Here is a 15,955-nt window from a genome sequence, read left to right as displayed (position 1 = left end):
GCACCCAAAACAACAGACAGGACTCGTACAGACAAATACAAGCACTACACTTCAGTTCACAAGCACACACAAAGCCAACACGCATATGCACACACAACAACAGCCACTGCCTCCATTGTCTCCCCCTTCTCCTCCTCCTGCAGTCACCTCAGCACTCACACCTGCATGCACTGCATCAACAGTCCCAGATCCTGCCATCTGTACAGCCTTGCCCACAGTCACTACAACAGCTGACCCGCCGACATGTACCCCACACACCACATGCGCAGTCACCACCACCACCATCACCATCACCACATCATGCAGTACACCCACCTCACTTGCAGACACCACCACAACATCCATCCACACGTCCTGTTTGTTCTCCCCCTCCCTGACTGCCCCCCTCCAAAGACACACAAACGCTCCCACTCAGACCACCAACAGCCATCCACCTCACACATGCACACTGTCCATGCACCTGCACCCACGTCCATCACACCTCCTCCTCCTACAATCACTACCTCTACCTCCACTCCCATACCCCCTCCCACACCCTGCCCCATTGGTCCTAAGAAGCTTTTCCTTTCCCGCCTTGACCTCTTCCCTCCCCCGTCCTGCCCATAAGAGAAAAGTCTCACCCCCCAGCCCAGTACCTCGAGTACCAAATCGAACCCTGTTCCTTCCCCTAAGACTTCAGCTGCCACTAAGGGGCACAAGAGTGGCACTCCAGCCCCCGCCCCAAGCTCACTCCTCTGCCCCCTAAATGGAAGGTAAAGACCCGCCCCCTCCCAAGCTCAAGGACACCCCCTCACAAAAAGAAGCCCCACCACCACCCACGCCCCGTCCCCTGAGATGCCTGCCTATTTCCGACATGATGCCCCTGTCCAGTGGAGTGCCAATGTTGTCAGGAGTCAAGTTGGGCCTTGGACATTGCCCTATGGCCATTTGCAAACTTTGGACTGGCCAATGGCCCTGCCTGTAAATATGTATATTTGATTTATTTGGATTTGAGCTCTTTATCCAACATGATTACAGTGGTTGGACCAGAGGTATGTGTCCTAGCTTTCTTTGCTCCTGGGGCCTGTTGCTGTTGATTTACTCTGCAGATTGTTCTGGGTCTGTGGTGTGTGTGTATTGTGTGTTGTACGGATGTATGTCACTCTCCCTTCCCTCCCTTATGTGCTAGGCAGCTGTACTCACTGTCGTCATCTTCGTCGGCATTGGTGCTCCTGGATGGCCATGGCGTGGTACAGCATCGGGAAGACTTCCAGTTCTGGTTCCATTACGGCGGCGGACTCCTCTGTGTCCCTGGAGGTGAATGTCTCCTTTTATATGATGTGTTTTCCCCAGGCTTTTGGTGGCGTTGCTACCGCCCCGGAAATCCTGGCAGGCTGCTATGTCATAATATGGTGAGGGGATCCTTGTCTTCCACCTGGCTAAAGAGGTCTACCACTGTGTTCAGTGGTTGTACCTCACTGGCGGTTGGGGTGGTACATTCGCTGTCTATGTAGGGATCACCGCCATGGTCATTATTTGGCGGTCATTACTGCCAGCCTGGCAGCGCCACTACAGCCATTGCCAGTGTGGCGGTCAGCTGACCGCCAATGTCATAATGACAACCATAGTTGTGTTTGAGTTGCTGTGGGTTGACCCTGTGTGGGTTGTGTTCCACAGGTTGCAAGCTTTAGGGCAGATTTGTTCTCAAGTGGCACAGCTCAGTGCAGCAGCAATATGTGTTGCATGATACTGCACCACTTTAGAAACGCATGGATGTGCCATGTTTACTAGAATATGGTACAGCCCTGCAATTCCCCCTGTGCCTGCACAGATTTGTTCTCCCTGCACCAACACAGGCATTGTTGTAGCATGATGAATGGGTACTTGCCTTGAGGGGATGATTTGTTTATGTGCAGGGAGGTGTCCCTTCCTGCACATATACAGGCTGTTTTTGCTGAGGTGGATTTCAATGTGTGCTGCAAGATGAAGCACACATGCGAAGTGCAATGCGACAAGGAGGAAGGGAAGCATTTTGGCCAGTTAGACCCCCCTGACACCACCCCTGGGGTGGTATTGGCGTCAGTCCTAGTCTCTGATGTCTAAGTTGTGTAGGTACAGGGGCTCTGACAATATGCAATGGCTGTTGTTGTGGCACAGCCACGGTCCCTTCCAGGCAACATGCTACATATTTACACAGCAAAGTATAGCCATAGTGAGTGGTTTATGTCCATGTTGTGTATATGTTGGAGTGCATTGCACAACCAAAGCGTCAGTACATGTGTGGCTTGTGTGGGGATGGCGCTTCTTGATTCAGGGCCTATGTGTCCAGATGCAACCCTTTAGCATGCATTGAGTGTGTCCTATGTGCCACCCCTTCTGCCATATGTGGAATTACAGTTATTCCCTCCCCCTTGCAACTTACGCTGCAATTGTGGTGGTTCTTGGTAATCTGCGCTGTCCCATCCTACGATTCCAGTGATCAGCTCTTCCGGGATGACCACTGCAACCATCTCCTCCAGCTCATCCAGGTTCTCCTGTGGTGCAGGACTTTCACCTCCAGTCTGCAGTGCTGCCTTTCAGTTCCTGACCAGTTTCTCCTTAGCCCTGTCCTTGCAATCGTGCCATGGCTTCTTGCACACGGTGACAGTCCTCCTCACCTCCGCCATGCTGTTGACTTCGTCTACTATTGTGTGCCATATTGCATCTCTCCTACCGACTGGCAATTTATAGATGAAGAAGAGCTGGTGTTAGTGCTCCATCACCTTTCTGGCCAGGATGTCATGCTCCTCCTCACTGAACAACACTTGCACTTCCTCTTCTCATTCTCCTGGGACTTTGCTGGACCCTCCAGGCTGGTACTTGGGCGATTTGGGTCTTTCTGGGGTCTCTCCTGGCCTGCATGCTCCATCTTGTCTTAAAATGTATATTTTTCCTGCTTGTGTATTTTGTTTTGACGCTAATGCGGTAAAAAATGGCGCTAACCTGTTTTGCAACATATATATGTGCTGCAAAACGGTCTTGAGTCACTTTTGCAGCAGTAGCGTCATTTTTCCTGATGACATGTCGCAATGGTTAATGTCATTTTTTTTAAGCTAACCATGCCTTAGCACCATTGTGCGTCAGTTCCTAAATATTGTGCACGGATGGTGCTAGGGAATGAAGTTAGCTTGCATTAAAAAAATGAAGTACAATTGCACTACTGCAGTTGTGTGTCATTTTTCGTAAATATCAGCCTAATTTTGAAAACTAATTTACTGCAACCAATTGTTTTTTCTGTATCTAGGTACTTGTTTATGACTTGGTGTATACGTAAAAGATGCGTGTGGTTGATTTTTAAGGTTGTGGGGGGAGTATTTTATGATTTTAACTATTCATTATCGACATCTGTAATTGACATATTTTCATGATTGTAATGTTTGGATTGGTTTTAATGTAGTTGATTTATTATGGATGCACTTTTTTGGCTTTGAGCCACAATAAAGTTTGTAAAGAAGAATTACCTCACATATAACATCACTCATGATATTCTATGACATCATTGATAACATTACTGAAACATCTGAAATGACATAATTCATGACAACACTGTGCATGATGGAGGTTTGAGTTATAGTTACTTTAGAGCACAAGTGACAGTTACTTGGGATAAATATAACCGGTGAATGTCAGTGGTCTTGTTTGTTTAAAACAATATGTTTTAACTGATATTTTCACTCAACTATAATGTCCCTTTAATCTTTGGTTTTTGCAATGCTTTTGCTATGGAAAAGTGGTCCTAACTATTAACAACTCAGTGGCTACAGCCACTGGATAATACATACATAAATACATACATACATATAAATATATGTCTGATTGTGTATGTGTCTGTGTGTGGACACACACATGGATACATGTTATATGTATAAATATATTTGTGTATGTGTACAATTAATGCTCCACTCTTAGTCGCCTGAAAGGGTATTGTTTTGCTTTATACTGGGTGCTCACTTGAGTCAGGGGTTGCTTTTATTCAGTCCAGATTGGTTTGGATGGTATTTTATCAATCCAAAGCTGTAATACTGTTTCTGGAGTGGTACAAGGGTCTTGTTATTTTACAGCTTGGTGTTGGATTTGAGAGGGGCAGCTTGTTTTAGATTGAAGTGGGGCAGAGTGTTTTCGATTGGAGTAGGGCAGACTGTTTTAGACTGGAGTGGGACAAATTGGAGTGGGGCAGCTTGTTTTGGATTGGTGTGGGGCAGATTATTTTGGATTGGACTGAGGCAGATTGTTTTGGATTGGAGTGGGGCAGATCAGAGTGGGGCAGATCAGGGAGTGGTCGACTGGATTGGAGTGGGGTGGACTGGTTTGGAGAAGATTATTTTGGATTTGAGTGGGGCAGACAAGAGTGGAGCAGATTGTTTTGGATTAGAGTGGGACAGATTGGAGTGGCACAGATTGTTTTTGATTGGAGTGGGGCAGATTGGATTGGGGCAGAATGTTTTGGATTAGAGTGGTACCAGACCGGAGTGGGGCAGATCAGGGTGGGGCAGATCGAGTGAGGTCGACTGGATTTGAGTGGGACGCATTATTTGGAGTGGGGCAGATTGGAGTGGGTAAAATTGTTTTGGATTGGAGTGAGGCAGATTGCTTTGGATTGGAGTGGGACAGATAGTTTTGGATTGGGGCAGGACAGATTGTTTTGGATTGGGGTGACACAGATTGTTTTGGATTGGAGTGGGGCAGATTGTTTTGGATTGGGGTGGGACAGATTGTTGTGAATTTGGAGTGAGGCAGATTGGCTTGGATTGCTTTATTGGAGTGGGGCAGATTGTTTTGGTTTGAAGTGAGGCAGATTGGAGTGAGGTGGGTTGGGACTATTGGAGTGTGGTGGATTGGGATGGAGTGAGGTGGATTGTATTGGAGTGTGACGGATTGGACTGGAGTGGGGCTAATTGGAGTGGGGCAGATTGTTTTGGAGTGGGGCAGACTGTTTTAGATTGGAGTGGGGCTGATTGATTTGAAATGGATTGGGGTAGATTGGAATGGGGCAGACTTTGTACTGGAGTGGGGCAGATTGTTTTGGATTACTGTATTAGAGTGGGGCAGATATTATTGGATTGGAGTGGGGTAGATTGTTTTGGATTGGAGCAGCAGATTGGAGTGGGGTTGGTTGGGAGGATATGAGCGTGGATTCGGGTGAGTGATCTGGACTGGAGTGGGGCAAATTTGATTGGCGTGGGGTGGATTGTGGCATTCTGCATGAATATGCACAAATGTGTAATATGCACGAATATGTGTTAAAGCATATATTTTTAAATTATACATAAAAAAAGAAACAATGATGTTTTGCAATATTTAGAAAAATATAATAGTCATCTTTTGAGAACAGCACCCACAAGCAAAAATGAAAGAAAACATACATGCAAAGTGAGAAAAGAAGACTTGGCAAAATAAAAAAAGCTAACTACAGAAAATACAACTTTGCAATTTTGTTTCTCTGCTGGGCACATTTTTGCCAGTCGCACCTTCTGTTTGCAGGGCACTAGAAGTTAAAAAGGACAAAATAGTACCTTCATCACATCAAGAGCAGTGGATGGCACTGATTAAGTTGAATCAATCAATGCTTGGTCCCTGCTCCACAGACAGGAATGGAAATAATGATATGCCAGCTGTGACCAATTACGAGGCTGCAAAGAAGAGTGCCACGCAATGCAACAAATGATAAGCAATGGACGGGTTCCAAGCCCTTTTCTAAATACAACAGCATCTCGCAAGCGATATGCATGTGCTAGCGCATGCTATAGTAGTCTTGACCCTAAAAAAGGAGGTTCTGAAAAGTAAGCAGTGGAAGGACACAAGTAATAAGGCCATGCTCCAGGGGAGGAACAATCACAACAAGAGGAGAGAAAGCCCACACAACCAGTGTTCGAAGCAAGACTGGCTGCATTTGTAGGTTGCTTTATCAAAAGCATGCTATGTAATGCGATGAGGATTACATTTTCTTATTCCCTCTGCACATCAATTAAAATGTACAATGCAATCAAATATGAGGTTTACACAAATGTGAATCAGGCCAGTGTGCACTCCCCCTGGGTTTCACAGCAACATCTTATCATAGAGTTGCATCTCAATGTTTACATAGTGATTTCCATAGGTAAGGACTACAGGTCAATAGACAGCTATAGTTGACATATAAATGTTTCTTAATGCAAATGTAAGCCACATCTAGGGCACAACTTTCCATGAAAACAACAATCAAATCAATGAACTGAAAATGGTTGTTAAGAAAATAAAGACATACAGGAATTGAGAGCTGCATTCAGTGAAAGAATGGTGGTGGTTAGGGTAGGGAGGATTGGGGGTGGTGGTCAGGGTGATAGTGGTGAGGATGGTGAGGGTGGTGGTGGTTAAAGTGGTGGTGGTAGGGTAGTGGTTAGAATAGTGTGATTGTTGAGGTTAGGGAGGTGGTAGGGGTAGAGTGTTGGTGGTTAGGGTAAGGTGATGGTGGTGGGTAGGGAGGTAGTTAGTGGTTAGGGTGGTGAGTAGAATGGTGGAAGGGGTGGTAGGGTGGAGGTAGGGGTGGATGTGACAGGGTAGTGGTAGGCTGATTGGGTTGGAGCTGTTAGGGTGATGTTGAGAGTGATGGAGGTTAGGGTGGTGAAGGCTAGAGTGGTGGTGAATTCTAGGGAGGTGGTTAGTGTGGGGTGGTCTTTAGTGTGCGGTGGTTAAGGTGCTGAGGAGTGGGATGGTTGTGGTCACGGTGGTAATTAGGGTGGGGTTGTGGTCAAGATGGTGATCATGGTGGTGGTTAGTGTGGCTGTGGTTAGGGTTGGGTGGTGGTATGGGTAGGGTGGTGTTAGAGAGGTTGTTCTTAGAATGGGGGTTAGGGTGGTGGTGGTTAGGGAGGTGGTGAGGGTCATTATGTTGGTTGTTATGGTAGTTGGTATTAGGGTGGTGGTTATCTGGACCGCAGCACGCGTCCCAACATGCGGGCTCTTTAAGGGTGGAACGCATAGGCCCCCATTAAACCGCCCGCCAAGATCTGACCGCCGGGCGGCCGCCAATGCAGCCGCACTTCCGCCACGGTCATTATGAGATCCCCGCTGGGCCGGCGGGCTGAAACCTGGTTTCCGCCTACCGGCCCAGTGGGGATTTCGGCCGCAACACAGGAGCCGGCTCCAAATCGAGCCAGCGGTGTTGCGGCCGTGCGACGGGTGCAGACAGTGAAAAGCTGCATGGGCCCCCAGGGGCCCCGCAACTACCCTACCGCCAGCCTTTTCCTGGCGGTTCAAACCACCAGGAAAAGGCTGGCGGTCAGGGACTCGTAATCCCATGGGCAGCGCTGCCCATGCGTATTATCACCGCCAGGGCAAATGTGGTGGGAAACCGCCGGCCCCGGTCATAATTCCCTGGATTGCACTGCCAGCCTGTTGGCAGTGCAATCGCCACAACAGCCCTGGCGGTCTTTGACCGCCAGGGTTGTAATGACCCCCATAGTCTTTAGGGCTAAGCGCTGCACCATGACGACTGCTCGTTGTCTGAGTTTCCTCCCACTCCCGGACTCACCTGTTTGTTGGACAGCCTTGTTTGCGTCATCCTCCAAGTTCCATATTCTGCTTTCTGAGGAGTTGACGTCCTCACCTGAAATTGCGGCGGGTCCCTCCTTGGCGTCGGAAGCGTCGGGTTCCTGGCTTCTGCATCTCAGTTTCTGCAGCATTCCTATAAAAGACAAACAAGGATATTGTTTAAGCACCAATTTATGCAATCTGATAACATTTAGGAATTGTATAAAAGTCAAGGGATACAAATACTCATCTTATGGAGTCTTGTTGAAAGGACTGGTAAAGCCAATCATTTTCTGTTATTTTCTATAAGAGCAAAAAAAGACATATCGATTTTTTTCAGTACAAGTTGTTAAGCAAACAGTGACTTATATTAAGGTCATTATTATTTGTACATGTCATTGATTAATGAAGGGTGATTCACAAGGGCAATGTTTATTATGTACCTTATGTTTCAGGAAATGAATGCTGACTTGAGCGTATAAACCTTATATGAACTTTGATTCACTATCAAAAGGACTGATGTTAGTATGGTGGTGGCAATGTGAGGATATTGATGAAGGTTAGGGTGGTGTGGTGGTGGTGGTTAGGGTACGTGTTGGTTAGGGTACGGTGTTGGTTGTTAGGGTGCTGGGTACGGTAGGGTGGTACTGTTTAGGGTCGGCTGGTGCTTTTGGTGGTTGTGGGGGTTCAGCACGTGTTGATGATTACGGTGGTGTAGGGGTGGTGTTAGGGGTAGGATGGTGGTAGGTTGGTGATAGGCTGCGTAGGGAGTGGTGGTGGTGAGAATGGTGATGGTGGGGATTTTGGTGGTGTGTGTGTGTGGATTTGGATGGTAGTAGGGTGATGACTTGGGTGGTGGTGGGTAGGATGGTGGTGACTAGAGTGGTGGTGGTTTGGGTGGTAGTGGTGATTAGGGTGTGGTGGTGATACTGATGGGGATGGTTTAGGTTGTACCGGTTAGGGTGCAGTGGTGAAGGTGGTGGTGGGAGTGGTTAGGGTGATGGCAAATGTGGTGGCGGGCTGGTTAGGGTGGTGTTTAGGTTTGGGTGGTGGTTCGGATGGTGGTGGTTGGGGTAGGATGATGGTTACGATAGGGTGGTTGTTGTCGTTAGGGTATGATGGTGGTGGTAGCGTCAGGGTGGTAAAGGTTCTGGTGGCTAGGGTGGTGGTTAGAGTAGGGTGCTGGTTAGGGTAAGGTGGTGGTGATTAGGGTACTGGGTAGTGGTTAAGGTCGGGTGGTGCTTATGGTCATGGTAGCTAGGGTGGTGTTGGTTGTTAGGGTGGTGGTTAAGGTGGTGGTGGGGTGGTGTTAGGGGTAGGGTTGTGGTCGTTAGGTTAGTGGTGGTGAGAATGGTGATATGGTTAATGTGGTGGTGGTGGTTAGAGTGGTGATTTTGATGGTGTTAGTGTGGGGGTTTGGGTGGTGGTTAGGGTGGTAGTGGATAGAGTGGTGTTTAGGATCAGGTGGTGGTTTGGGTGGTGGCGGTTAGGGTAGGGTGGTTGTGGTGGTTACAGTAGGGTACTGGTGCTTAAGGTACAGTGTTGGTGGTGGTTAGGTTTTATTGGTGGTTGCGGTTAGGGTGTTGGCACTTGTTGTAAGCTGGTGGGTAAGGTGGTTAAGGTGGTAGGTAGGGTGGTGGTGGTGGTAAGGGTGTTGATGGGATGGTGGTATTAGGGGTGGATGGTGATAGAGTGGACTCAAACTCTGCACCCAGGTAGTCTGCCGGGGCATAGCTTCACCTAGTGCAGTAGGTACACTGGCACTGGGCCCAGAATGCTGCAGGCCTACTGAACCCCTGAGCTGCATTTCACAGTTCAAACAGCGGCCAGGGAGTCCATTTCCTTACTTGCATTATGGTCCATGATACACTGGCTGTGCCATGGTAGTTTGTATATCTTTTATTTAGTATGCCTTTACATTGGCTAGCAGATGTATAACTGTAATAGAAAGCTAGTGGAAGATTATTCACTTGGGTGTCCTAGTAGTCAGTTAGTTGAATTTTTGGACAGTATTGGATGTGGTATCAGCGTTCTGCCTGTGTAAGTTCTGTTGTGGGACAGGTGTGTGGATAGACGTACTATGGATGGTAGGTATGTTTAATGTTCTGTGGAGGTTAGTGCAAGATATTTATGTAAATCATTTATTTGCTTGATTAATAAAAACCATTGCAAAACATCTAAAACTGGGAGTTGCACCCAATGATCACTACTAAAATATATTTAAAAGAAATATTATTATTTTTAAAACACGTGTTTAAAAGAAGATATACACAAGTCTATAATACCTGAATAAACTTGTTAATATCCTTGTAAGCCTCGATGGCCATTTTTTCAAATGACAAAGGTGGTTTGTCTATCTTCTTTGTGATGCTAACAATACAGGCTACAGAAGATACACCAACAACTCGCTCTAAGGCCTGACTAGAGCATTTTCAATTTAAATGGATAATGGCCAATAGAGTAAAATGGCTTTAAGCGGAGAGAACCATGCAGTGCAAAAGTTAATTGCTAAAAATTAACGTGCTTCAGCGTCTAGCACCCACCTAGGTGCCAGCTAGGTCATCTTTGTTGCAAGTCAACAGTAACCTTCCAGTAGAAGTGTCATTGAGCAAATCAAAAACTGTTCACTGCATACGCCGATCTCAGTAGGATAAAAGTGCTTTAGTGCAATAGCATTAACCACCAGGGGCGGCTCCTCCATAGGGGCAGAGGCGCGTCGCCCCCCGCCTGCAGCAGCAGCTGCAAACCTTTTCCCAAAGAATGATCATAAACTGTGTTTATGGTCGTCTCAGGCCGGCCAAACACACATGCGCACAGGGGTCTCGCCAGCCCAGCAACACAGTTGCTGGGCTGAAGAGAGCCTGCACAGGCTCCCAGTCTGCCTGGGATCGCCCAGCCAGGGCACTCCCAGCCAATTCTGGTGCTGCTCTAAGCAGCATCAGGATTGGCACAGGGCAGGTTGGGAGCCTTGCCTGCATCACCAGCGAGATCGGAGGAGGCAGAGAAGCGGCGCGGGAGCAAAGGGTACGTTTTTTAAAATTATTATTTTATTCGATTCTCCCCTCCGACCCCCCCGGTCGCGCGCGCACCCCCCCGCCCCTCTCACCACGGGCCCGACTGTTAACCACACGCAACTCATGCAGTTAGTTAATTAACTGCAGCATGCTGATCTTATATTTAAAGTGACTTAGGCATAGAAAGCCCGTATAGTGCATGCAATGGTATCAAAATGTTTAAAGTGCTATGGTTCCTAGCCACTGCCTGGGTCAAGTCAATAAGCAATTTTTAAAGTACGCCATACTAGCCATTAAATTAATCCTTTCAAGCCGAACTATTATTAGCTCTTATGTTGCAGTTTTCAGGCCTTTCACATTCTTCACAGTTCATCTTATATCTTTGCTTTCACTTCTGTTGCCAACTTCGAAACCCTTTTCTCTATCCCTTGTATCGCTTGGATTAAAGCTCACTACAGCCACCTCTCTGCAAATCTTTTCACTTTGTTCTTTCAATTTCCTGAGAGGAAGTGATTGGCCATTCTCTAAAGTGGCATTGCACAAGCATAGCACATGAACCATGTCTTCAGTCCCCTGTCCACACATCCTGCAGTTACCCTGTCCCTCTAGTCTTTCTCATGGTGGAGGGGCTTCAGTGTCGGCAGGACTCACAGCCTATATTTTAAAAACTTTTCCTTAACTGAGTTTTTATAAAACTCTCCAAAATGGTGCTGTGGTTTAAGCGTCGTATAATTATTAATTGTTAACCACCCAGGACAGCTCTTGGCAAGGTCCTTTTTGTCTTCCAAATGTGACAGAGCTTTTGTACTGGACTTTGTTATTCTTTTAAATTCTGCCTTGCTCAGTAATAGATCCCATGCTAATGATAGGCCCAAACTGGTTATAGATGATTTTAAATAGGCTCTTGTTGGTGATCGGGCCCTGCCTCGTATTGCTAGCCCAAGGTGATGATTTAATGAGTCCTCAGTTGCTGATTTAAAATTATGGCAGCAGTTCACAATAGCTGCCTGCCGGGCCAGGTATTGCCTAATTAATACAAATTCCAGTCTGATCTGGGCAAGAGATTTATTATAATAATAATAATAATAATAATAATAATAATAATAATAATAACAATAATAAAAATGATTTTACTTCAGTAAAAACCATAAAAGCATACATAGATATATACAGGAATACATCGATAAAACAGTCCAGATAGAGTGCATGCCCACTTGTAATTGTTATGGTGATGTAAAGAAGAAATGTGTTGTTTAGAGCTTGTTAAAATAAAATCTTTAAAATACATGTACAGCAAATAAAATGTATATACATTTAAAAGCAGTACTACTCGAGCGAGTCATTGGCTGCCAAAGCCAGAGTCTCCGGTCCCTTGATAGTTGGTTAGAAATGTGCAGTGATAGCAGAACTCAAATGAGCCCTCAACTATCCTGGCCAAAATCACCAGGCACATGTTAAGTGATATCTGCAACTTGGTTACATACCTCCATAAACATTAAGGCCCTCATTACAACCCTAGCGGTCGGTGATAAAGTGGCGGTAACACAGCCAAAAGGCCGGCGGTAAAAAAAATGGAATCATGACCACGGCGGAAACCGCCAACACTCACAGCCACTTCAACACTCCGACCACGTTGGCGGTAGCAACAAACACCGCAGCGGTAACCGCCAACAGCCAGGCGGAAGACAATGTACCACCCACTGCATTATGACCAGTCTATCCGCCACCTTTTCCGGGGCGGTACCAACGCCATCAAAAGCACGGCGGCAACAGTACACTGAAGGGAAACGACTCACCTCGCGACACTCAAGGAAGAACCACGACGCCATGGAGCCTGAGCTGCACTTTTTTCCAATGCTGGTGTACCTTCTCATACATCAGGAACACGAACGCCGGCGAAGATGACCACAGTGAGTATTGCACCTAGCACACAAGGGAGGGGGGGAGGAAAAAGAGAGTGACACACACAACACCCTCACCCCCAACACCATACCCACAAATAGATGCAACAATAAGACATATACATGCCGTAACCCTCAGGAATAACACAAGGACAAAAGGAATGGATTAAAGTGAGTGTAATAGTATAGTTTTAGATAAATACGTCCTTAAATCAATAAACAGTATGTACAATGTATACAAAAGGAGGGGCAATGCTCACTCCAAAATGTCTGTGGCCCACGGGGCCATAACACATAGGCCAAGGCCACACTTGACTCCTGCCTCAATACGGAGATAACACTGCAGGGGCATCAGGTCAAAAAAACACAGACACCTGAGGGGGACAGGGAATGGGGGGCACCTCAGCCGGAAGATGGTACAATGCTGCTGCTCCTGGAGGGGGCTACATGCCCACTGCTTGGTCCTGGGGAGTGCAAAGCCACAGTCTCTCTAGTGGGTGGTTTGCCCACTGCTTGGTCCTGAAGAGTGCAAAGCCACAGCCTCTCAAGTGGGTGGTTTGCTCACTGCTTGGTCCTGGGGAGTGCAAAGCCACAGTCTCAAAAGTGGGTGGTTTGCCCACTGCTTGGCCCTGGGGAGTGCAAAGCCACAGTCTCTCAAGTGGGTGGCTTTTCCACTGGTTCTGGAGGGGGCTTTGTGCTCAGTGTGCTTCATCCTGGCAAGGAGGGGGTGAGTGGATGCCTTCTTCCACTGGTTCTGGAGGGGGCTTTGTGCCCAGTGTGCTTCATCCAGCCAAGGAGGGGTGAGTGGATGCCTTCTTCCACTGGTTCTGGAGGGGGCTTTGTGCCCTGTGTGCTTAATCCTGGATGGGGCAAGGCCACAGTCTCTCACCTGGGTGTCACACCAACAGGTGTTGTAGGAGCCAGGACGCACTGCAGCCCATGTAGTCACTACTACACACTGCTCGCCGGAGGTGACGGCTGCTCAGTGGATGGCAATTGCGCTGCAGGTGGCGTTGCTGTCAGTGGTGGTGGTAGGCTCCAGCCCATCACCTGCAGCCTCGGACGGTTGCCCACTGAGCTGCTGCTACTGGCAGTGGTGCTGCTGGCGGTAGGGCAGGTGGCTGTGCTGGCCCCGATGGCGGTAGGCTCCAGCCCTTCACCTGCAGCCTCGGACGGCTTCCCACTGGGGCTGCTGCTGCTGGCAGTGGTGCTGCTGGCGGTGGGGCTGGGCGCGGTGCAGGTAGCGGTGCTGGCCGCGGTGGTGGTAGGCTCCAGCCATTCACCTGCAGCCTCGGACAGCTGCCCACTGGGGCTGCTGCTGCTGGCAGTGGTGCTGCTGACGGCGGCGCAGGTGGCCGTGCTGCCCGCGGTGCAGGTAGCAGTGCTGGCCGCGGTGGTGGTAGGCTCCAGCCCTTCACCTGTAGCCTCGGACGGCTGAAGTGCCATGGCTGCTTTGTGTGCCCATTCCTGCCCTTGGCAGATGGTGGTGCCTCCTTGCTTCTGCCAGCTGGTGTTTTTTTCTTGCTCTTGCTGGCTGGTGGTGCCCCCTTCCCCTTGCTGGCTGGTGGTGCCTCCTTCCCCTTGCTGGCTGGTGTCCCCTTCTTGCCCTTGCTAGGTGGTGGACCCTTCTTGGTTTTGGCAGGTGGTGCTTGCACACTGGCTGTGCTAACAGGTGCCTCTTTGGAGCCTCTCACACCAGCAGTAGCTGTAGAAACCACAGTGGCCATGGACTGGGTGGCTGAGGTGCTGGGCTTGGTTCTGGCCACCCTGGCCCGAAGTGAAGGACGGGGGGAATAGGTCAATGGTGGCGAGGCAAAGCTTCTCAGGGACACTGGGGCAGGAAGAGGATTGAAGGTTTGGGAGTGGAGGAAGAGGTAGTGGTTGTAGGAGGTGTCAGTCTGATGTGTTTGGGTGCAGGTGCATGGGCTGGATGCTGTTGTGAGGTGGATGGCTGTTGAGTGGGTGGGTGCTTGCGTTTGTGTACTTTGGGAGAAGGGGTCACAGACACAGTGGGAGAGGACACAGGGCACGTGTGCATGGATGTGAGGGTGGTGACTGCCAGTGAGGGGTGTGTAGTGATAGGCGTGGTGGTGATGGAGGTAGTGATGAGGATGTAGTGCATGCAGGTGTGAGTGGAGACGCTACTGTGAGGGAGGTGGACGAGGAGGAGGAGGAGGACACAGTGGAGGCAGTAGATGTTGGTGTGTCTGCATGTGGATGGTGCTTGTGTGAGTGCCTGTGAGATGAAGTGTGGTGCTTGTGTTTGACTGAGCCACTTCTGCGTGTTGATTTGGGTGAATGCTGGTCTGAAGGTGTGCTTGGGATATATTGGGGTTGAGGGGATTGGGACTGGGTAGAGGAAGTTTGAGGGAACAGGCTGGAGACAGGGACAATGGCTGCCATCAGTGAGTTGGCCAGAGCCTGGAATGCTCTCTGTTGGGCCACCACACCAGAGTGAATGCCCTCCAGGCATGCATTTGTTTGTTGCAAATGCCCTGCTAGACCCTGGATGTCATTCAGTATGGCTGACTGCCCAACAGAGAGGGATCTCAGGAGGTCAATAGCCTCCTCACTGAGGGCAGCAGGGCTAACTGGGGCAGGGCCTGAGGTGCCTGGGGCAAAGGGGATGCCAACCCTCCTGGGTGTGCGGGCACGGGAAACACGCTGAGGGGCTGCTGGGAGGGCGGTGCTGGTACAGGGGGGGCGGCTGCACCTGTAGTTGGGGTGGGCACAGAGGTGTCCGCCACTGCCAGGGAGCTTCCATCGGAGCAGGAGTCGCTGTTGGTACTGTCCCCTCCTGTCTCCGTTGTGGTGCTCCCCTCGTCCTCCATCCCATTGGTGCGCTCATCATCGGTGGTTTCAGCCTCCAGGCCCATGTCGGATGCAGCTCCCTCCATCGCCGGTACCTCTGCTCCTCCGCCGGATGATGCTAATGCACACAAGAACAGGGTGACATAACAAAAAGGGGGGGAAGAGACAGAGAATACACTTGGTCAGTGCCAGCAGTAACACTACTGTTGGCGTACACAACTCACAGGGAACAGCCCTATGCACTAGGTCATGCACTACCAGTTACAATGGTAGTCACCAGCCCATGAGGTACAATGCCTAACACCATTAGCTGCACACCTAAAACCCAAAGGACCCTTCCCAGTAGTAGATGCCCACCAACATTATTGTGGTTGATGTGCATCTGAGCTTGCCCATCATGGAACCTACCCTGCCATGTTCGCCCTGGCCTAGGGGCCCCACAGCCCACATCCCCCACCCAGGTAACACCTTAACGTGCACAAACTCAAGAATCTGAATCTGTACTCACCCCCTTGTGGCTGCTGTGATGCCTTCAAGCGCCCATCCAACTCCGGATAGGCCACTCCCAGGATGCGGAACACTAGGGGGTCAGGGTATGACGGGCACCCCTTCTTCGATGGGAGGCCAGCCCCAGCTGGGCCTCTGCCGTCTTCCTTGCCCAGCGGTGCAGGTCCTCCCACCGTTTGTGGCAGTCGGTGCTCCG

The sequence above is a fragment of the Pleurodeles waltl genome, chromosome 6, assembly GCF_031143425.1.
Source record: "Pleurodeles waltl isolate 20211129_DDA chromosome 6, aPleWal1.hap1.20221129, whole genome shotgun sequence".
Classification (NCBI taxonomy): domain Eukaryota; kingdom Metazoa; phylum Chordata; class Amphibia; order Caudata; family Salamandridae; genus Pleurodeles; species Pleurodeles waltl.
Note: the sequence above shows the minus strand (reverse complement) of the source record.